We start from the raw sequence: 8039 nt of genomic DNA, 5'->3' as shown, positions 1-8039 counted from the left end.
CTCCATCTGTGGATCACAGAATTAAAGTGCCTGCAGGATGGAAAAGACCTCTGCTATGTGCTTCTCCAAACTCTAAGAGCCACCACCACTGACCTGAGAAGGCACATACTCCGTGCCTGAAATTACTACAGAGATGGTTTAATTTCATGTAACTGACACAATTCTGTGAAGTAAATAATATCGCCCCCATTTTACAGATGAGAAAACAGAGGCTCAGTGAACTTAGGAAATTTAGCAGTGTATTAGTTTGCTAGGGCTGCAGTAACAAAGTGCTGCAAACTGGGTGCCTAAAACAACAGAAATTTATTGCCTCACAGTTCTGGAGGCTAGAAGTCCAAAGTCACAGCATCAGAAGGGTTGGTTCTAGGGACCAGGAGGAAGAATCTATTCCATGCATGCCTTTCTCCTTGCGTCTTGTGGTTGCCAGCAACCTTTGGCATTCTTCAGCTTGTAGATATACCTCGCCCCAATCTCTCCCTTCATCTTTACATGCCATTCTCCATGTGTGTGTCTGTGTCTCCAAATTTTCCCTTTTTTAAGGACAGCAGTCAGAGTAGGGCCCACTCTAACGAGCTCATTTTAACTTGATTATCTCTATGAAGACTCTTACTTACAAATAAGGCCACATTCTGAGGTACTGGGGGTCAGGACTTCAAATATTTTGGGAGGAACTTTGGGGACTTCAGTGATTCAGTCTATACTATAAAGATATCACTTCTGGTAAGTGATGGAGCCAATATTCAAAACCTAGACAATCTGATACCAGCTCTTAACCAAACCCTTTCCTGTCTCCTATCTGGCTCTTCCTGGCCACCTGGCTCTCTCCTGTAGAACATATCTGTGGCAAGGAGATTGGCGACCACAGAGGCTGGAGCCCACCTACCACGTCAGAAGACTTCCTAAATATAATCTCTTATTTTCTATGCTTTCCTCTGGAGGGATATACTAATAGTTCAAGTCTTTTCTCCATGCAGATGTTGACAGACGTTTGCTCTGATAAGGGAATGTTCCCATCTTTATTGACCGCTTTTGCAGGAACCACAAGTTCCTGGGCCAGTGCCCCGCCGACCCGTACAACCTTTTCTCCAGAGAAGAAAAAGGGCACCTCTGTTTTCGTGCTAATGAGCGTGAGATCCCTTACTTTCTGGTTCTCACACTGACATCGGACACCCGTTGTTCCGTGTGCCAAGGGGGAGAGACCTGCAGATGCCACAGAGACGTGGGAGGAGATGCTGGAGGAGGGAAGGTCAGCAAATGCTCAACAATTCATCGTGATTTGAGTCCTGCACCTTCATGGTCCCCCCACCCCTTTTTTTTTAATTTAAAAAGCGCCGTTTGTATGACTCTAAATTAGTCAGGCTTTGTCTTGGTCCTCTCACTGGGAGCTGGTCATCTCTGAACGAGTGTGTTGAACCTGACCTGGGTAACCCCAGGATCCAGTTCCTCCCTTCCTGGGTCTCAGGGACCCCATGGGTGGATCAGGCTGTCACTGGATAAGGGAGACCCACCGAGGGTCTTGTGGTAGTGTGGCCGAGAACCCCTGAAAAAGGACTTGCTACCCCAGCTGTGGGAGGGTGCCTCACTGCACCCCACCCAAGGGCCGGCCCCCAGCCAGTGAGGCTTGAGGCCGGGATGTCAAGGCCCGCAGTTCAGCCTCGTGTGGGCAGTTCTGAGGGGCCGCTTCAGCTCCAAAGCGCTCCGTGGGCTCAGCCAAGGTTGTCCTTGGGCGTAAACTGCAGCTTGACGTCCACCCCTGCCCCTGCCCTCCTTTCCTCAGTGTTGCTCCTAAGAGACCTCGCACAGCCCTCCTCCACTCTCCACTCAGCTCAGAGTCTGCCTCCCAGGAACCCACCCTGACTGGCTTCTCCAGAGACTCAAGTCAACACTTAGTCCTGAAGCCACAGAAGAGGCATCAGAGGTCAAAGGCCACTTCTGTCTGGAAGGGGCCCCAAACTTCAGCTTTCCCAAGGCCTGGCCAGGATGCTCACAGGCCTGCCCACACACTCACTCCCTTCTGTTTGGCACCATCTGAAATTAGCTGACCAACATCTTCCTCCCTCCCTCCCACAAAGATTTATTGAGCATCTGCTGTGTGCAAAGTACTATTCTAGACTCTAGAAATACAGCAGTGAAAAAGACAAAAAAAAAACCCAAAAACACACAGAAAAATCTTTATCCTCATGAAGCTTGCATTCTACCAGGGGGAGGAGACGATTACCTAATAAAACAGTAAAATACTATCACTCGGTGACAGTACTCTGGGGAGGCTAAAAAGCAGGGAGTGGAGAGGGTTTGGGAGCAGGATGGAAGGAATAAAGGGAACAGGGGAAGACTCACTGAAAAGGTGACATTTGAGCAAAACCTGAAGGAGATAAGGGAATGAGTCATGAAGCTATTGGGGGAAGAGCCTTTCAGACAGCAGGGACAGCAAGTGCAAAGACCCTGAGGCAGCAGCTTGCTGTGTGTTTTCAGGGACTAGCAAGGAGACCAGTGTAACTGGGTCAGAGTGGGAGAACAGTAAGAAGTGAAATCAGAGATCACAGTGGGAGGTGGGAGGGAGGACAATAGGATTGCGGGTGTGGAGGGCCTCTTGGGCCAATGTAGGGACTTTGGCTTTAACTCTGGGTGAGATGGGAGCCACAGAGGGCTCTGAGCACAGTAGAGCAAGGATCAGATGAGCTGTTTTAAAGGACCACTCGAGCTGCTGTGTGGAGAGAGGGCAGAAGCAGGAGACCTCCTAGACTCTTTCAGTAAATCCAGTTGGAAGACAGTGCTGGCTCAGTCAAGGGGCTGCAGCAGAAGTGGTCAGATTCCGGAGATATTTGGAAGGTAGAGCTAATGGGATTTGTTGTTGATCCTTCCGGGAGAGCCAGCACTGTGGCTGGCAGGATCACACACGTGGGTGCAGCCAGCAGCATTTCTCAATGCAGCAAATACCCTGTGGTGGCTTTGGAGCCAGACACACCTGGGTCTGGATCCAGACTCCATCCATAGGAGCTGCTCATCGTGAGCAGGTTACATCAACTCTCTAAGACTCTTGTTTCTTCATCTGTCAACTGGGGATAACAGTCTTTATATCATGGGATTATTATGAAGATTAAGTGAGATAAGGTAAAAGAAGAGCTGATAAAGAGTGATGTGATTATTTTAAATAATGCAGTGTCCTGTGAATCTTGGTGCAGAGGCCCGTGGAGGGGAGGGGCAGAATCTGAGGGTGGAGGGAACATGCAGGAGGGGTTGGCCAAAGCTTGGGGGGCAGCCAAGATTGCCCAGGAACACTGCTGTGGAAAGCGAACAAGACTCTTGGGCACACACTGGCCTTCCCAAGGGAGTCTGCGGGATTCCAAAGCTCAGACAGGTTGGGGTGGGGTGGCCTTCAGAGAAAAGATGGCCAGAAGGGAACTCCTTGGATGAAGGTGGAGCCATGGAAAATGGGAACATCCCCCAATTCTAGAGAGGATTAGGTCATCCCAGCTGAAGCCAATCAAAACTCTCCCTTGGGGAGGCAAAAAAAGGTTTTACTAGGCCAAAACTGCAGCGATCTCTAGCAGCTGCCAGGAAAGGAGGCGAGGCGAGGCGAGCCTTGGGCCTGAGGCCATGAGCCCTGGAGGTCCCACCCTGGCTAGAAAAGGAGACTAGGGGAGAGCTGGGGGGCAGCCCAGAAGCTGGGGGAGGGCGGAGCTGTCTGAGTTGTATGGTGGTGGTGGGATGCCCTTCTGGAAAAACAATTAGGTCCTCATCAGAGGCAGCCAACAAAGCTTCGCACACTGGGGCTCTGCGATTCTTTTCCCTTAAGGAAGACAAAAAGCATGATTAGCATTCCTTCCATCAGAGATGTTCTACTGATTTATACGTATGGCGGTTTTTCCCCCAATAAACCAGAAGTTTAAACTGGGGATCCTGCACTTCCCTCCTAATTAGAGAGAGCCTTGGCAGTGAATGAATGTGGGTTCAAGTTCCAGGGCAGCAGCTGACCTTGGGCAGGATGCTTGACCTCTGAGTCTTGTAAAATGGGGATCACAGTACCTCGCAGGTGTCTGTGGGCAGCCATCTTCTCCCCTCCCCCAAGCCCTGGGTTCAGAGAATGAAAGGAAACATACTAACTGTGAAGGTAGACAGTCAAGCGTACAGAAGGATATTTCCTGTGTGGGGAAAGCCATGGGGGCTGGTTTCTAGGGGCCAGATGGGAGAGTGCAGTGCCAGAGCGGTGCCCCTGGTCCCAGGGTGGGGACCTGGTTCTTAGTCACTGTCTCCCAGTTCAAACTCCCTTCCTCCTAGGCACCACCACCTTTTTCCACTTCTCTCAGGCCCTAAAGAAATGGTACAGAGCCCTTGGGAGAGGAAGCATCCTTTTCCCAGACACCCTTGGGGCTAAAAATCCCCCAAACCCGAAGTCCTCCCAAGGCGCTGACGTCAGCCTGAGACGGCGGCTGCTGAGCTTTTCTGGTAACCTCTTCCTGCCAGCGGCCACCTCCGGGAAGGACAAGGTTGGGCCCCAGGCCAAATCCTAAAGCTGCTCCACACCTGCCCGGCCTACTCGGACCATCTCGCAATCCTGGGGCCTTGAGGGGCAGAGGTGGCTGGTGGGCCATTCCCCTCCCTGTCGCCACCCTCTCCAGGAAGCCAACCGCAGATTCCTAGTGCCTCCTCTTGCTGATGGGAATGGAAGCAGAAGTACCTCCCCTCCCCTGTCCTCCACTCCTTCCCTCCCCCCTCCCCCCATCCCCCATGACTGCCCTTTTCCTGGTCCAGTCACAGGCTTCGACAGGCATTTGAGTCTTGTGTCCAAGGAAGCTCTGACCCCTGGCCCCCCGTTAGGGATTTTTAGGCCAACGAGTTATAGAATTTTATTTTATTTTATTTATTTTTGCTGTACGCGGGCCTCTCACCGATGTGGCCTCTCCCATTGCGGAGCACAGGCTGCGGACGCGCAGGCTCAGCGGCCATGGCTCACGGGCCCAGCCGCTCCGCGGCAGGTGGGATCTTCCCGGACCGGGGCCTGAACCCGAGTCCCCTGCATTGGCAGGCGGACTCTCAACCACTGCGCCACCAGGGAAGCCCAAGTTATAGAATTTTAGAGCAGACATAAGGATCTCTCAAACCAGGCTGGTGTCCTTCAGTGAGTGGCTTCTGGGTGCCAGGTACAGCACTCAAGGCTTCACAGGCATTAGTTAACCCTGACAACTGCACAAGGGAGATGTTATGATTGAGCTCTTGTTTGCAGATGGGAAAATGGACGCAACGAAAATGGACTTAAGCAACTTGCCTAAGGCCACATGGCGGAGCAAGCCAGGTCTTGTGACTTCAAAGCTGAACTTTGCTACCACGTTACACTTCTCAAAGCATATTCCGTGGATCATTTGTTCCCGTAGATCTGCCAGGAATGAGAGAAACCTGTGGTTAAGCATGCCAGGGAAGTACTCTAGATTCAGCTCCACTTCGTGGAATGTCTTGGAGCATATGGACAGATTAAAGGCTCTGAGAAGTCCTGCAGTGAGTTAAATCTGTTTAACTCTCTCTAACCCAGTGTTTCCCAAACTTATTTGCACCTGGGAACCCCACCGCTTTTTACAAACGCGACACTGTTACCATCCTGGAGAATGTGCTGTGGGAGATGCCACACAAGATCACATTACCTGTCTTGTTCAGATAGCGCCTGGCACATATTAGGAGCTCAATAAACACGGGCTGGATAAAATTAACACACATTTCCCCCATTTCTGGTCATCCTAGCCCTTTCCCTGAAGAGTCCCTCAGCCGTGGAAGATACTTCACATCCAACAGATGACCCACTCCTGATGGCACCCCTGTGTGGGTATTCTTGGCTGTGCTGGGGTCACATGGAGAGAAAATTCCATTTAGGCAGCTTCTGAGGCCTCCCCTATTTTAGCCCCTCAGAGGTCTCTATTCTAAGGACAAAGGGAAAGTTCTGAGACACTTCCGTTCAGTTTTGGCCAGCAGGAATATGGGTGTGGATGAGGGTGTGAAAACCTCCCACCATTCATCCTCCCCGAGCCCCTCAAGCCCTCCCAGCAGTACAGTGCAGACCCTGAGGCATCCTTCCACCCCTGTCAGCACTCACACCTCCGTTTTCACCTTCCTTGGCACCCTGCCCCGAAACCCCTCGCTCCCTCCCTCTACTTTTTATACCCTATCAGCCCCTCTTGCTTCCTACCTTCTCGGACTCGCTTGAACTCCAGGCTAGACTGGAATTAGATCCTCACTGGGGACCATGAACACACAGCAGGCCAGACCCCTGCTCAGAGATTCAGGTGTAACTGCTGTGGGATGGGGCTCAGACCATCCGTACCTTCAAATACAGCGAGGTCAGGAAGGACGGATGCTCGCCAGCACCCATTGCCCTTTTTCCCGTCCTTTGGTGACACACCCCTTGGCAAGCCTCCCAGCCCAGAGCAGGTGCCAGGGTGCCCCAGCTGCCTGCTCCTGGCTCCTGAACACTGCTGGGAAAAGGCCCCCACCACAGCACTGGCACTGCTATGGACTCAGACTCCCATCTCGGTGCCACCTGCCAGCACATGTAGCAGTCCTGGGTCTAAACCACTTACTATTCTGGGTCTTCGTCACTCTCTCCATGCTCCCTTCCGACCCCAAGTCTAATGCTTAGCCTCTTGTCTCCTACTACTGGAAAAAAAATTGAAGCCACTGGGATCACATGATTTCCATCAAATTCTCGCTCCCTACCAATTCTGCTACTGCCACCCCACTGCTTTCCTGTTAATTTTAGAAGCAGGCCAAAATCTAGGTCAAATCCCCCAGCCTATGGAGTCAGGCTGCCAGGGTTCCAATCCCATATACATCCCTTACTGGCTATGTGATCTTGAGCAGATTTCTTAATCTCCTCAGTGCCTCAGTTCCTCATCAGTGAAATGGGATGACACTCGCTTGCCTTTACCTCACAGAGTTAATGAAGGATTAAATGAGATAGGCCACACAGAGAGCTTGGCACAGGCAAATGCTAACAAAGGCTAGTTATTGTCATTGCCCTCTCTGCCTCCTCCAAACTTTGTTCCATCATTATGAACCTCTCCCTGTTTCTAGCTCATTCCTCTCAGCCTATAAAGAGACTCCTGTTTCTCCTGTCCTAAAAAAATCTCTTCTTGATTCTATGTTCTTGATTTCTCTTGTCCCTTCTCATCCAAACTTCTCAGAAGCATCCTTTATCAGCTTGTTCCTTTCCTTATCTCCCTTCTGTTCCTCAGGGATGTGGCTTCTGGCTCTACCATAGTTCTGACATTTGTCGGGGTCACCAAGGACCTGGCTAAGACCAGTGGGCATGTCTCAGTCCCTGACCTCTGCCTCCTGCCCTTGACTTTGTTAATCACATCCTGCTTTGTGAAACTGTGGATGGCTTGGCTTCTGTGCTTCCTTATCAGTCCCTTGGTTCTCCTTGTACTTCCTCTGCCTTCCCCTCTCTGTCTCCGGGCTTCTCATCCGCCACTGGCCCCAGGAAGGCTGTGGGGACCCTGAGTCTGTCCTTGGTTCATGGATCTCCTCTGCCCTCACATTCCTGTCAGGTGATCTTAGCAGCTCTCATGGCTTCTACTTCCACTTGATGGTTGATACCTGCTATGAGCTGAATTGTGTGCCCCCAAATTCATATGTTGAAGCCCTAACCCCCAATGCTATCGTATATGGAGACAGGGACACTACGGAGGTAATTAAGATCAAATGAGGTTATAAGTTCGGGGCCCTAATCTGATAGGACTGATATCCTTATACAAAGAGGAAGAGACGCCAGAGATCTCTCTTTCTAGGCTCACACAGAGAAAAGGTCACGTGAGGACACAGCGAGAAAGGGCCATCTGTAAGCCAGAAAGAGAGGTCTCACCAGAAACTAACTCTGCTGGCACCTTGATGTTGGACCTCTAGCCTCTAGAACTATGAGAAAATAAATTTCTGTTATTCAAGTCACCTGGTCTGCAGCATCTTTTTTTTTTTTTTTTTTTTTTTTTTTTTTTGCTAGGGGGTCCCCTTTTTGTTGTGGCCTCTCCCGTTGCAGAGCACAGGCTCCGGACGCG

General features: G+C 51.0%; 1 long non-coding RNA gene across 1 annotated transcript in view; it reads right to left on the bottom strand.

Moving 5' to 3' along the window:
• Positions 1–4975: 4975 nt before the first annotated feature.
• The window catches only part of LOC113633400 (uncharacterized), a 15549-nt gene continuing 12485 nt past the window's right edge, over positions 4976–8039 (bottom strand). Inside the window, exon 3 of the long non-coding RNA XR_003438181.1 lies at positions 4976–5374. This is a non-coding gene — a long non-coding RNA (uncharacterized LOC113633400). The remainder of the gene's footprint in view (positions 5375–8039) is intronic.

Source organism: Aethalodelphis obliquidens, unplaced genomic scaffold, assembly GCF_003676395.1.
Source record: "Aethalodelphis obliquidens isolate GAN/ISIS:26980383/991018 unplaced genomic scaffold, ASM367639v1 scaffold39, whole genome shotgun sequence".
In the NCBI taxonomy this organism is placed as follows: domain Eukaryota; kingdom Metazoa; phylum Chordata; class Mammalia; order Artiodactyla; family Delphinidae; genus Aethalodelphis; species Aethalodelphis obliquidens.
This window is presented reverse-complemented; position numbering and strand designations above follow the sequence as displayed.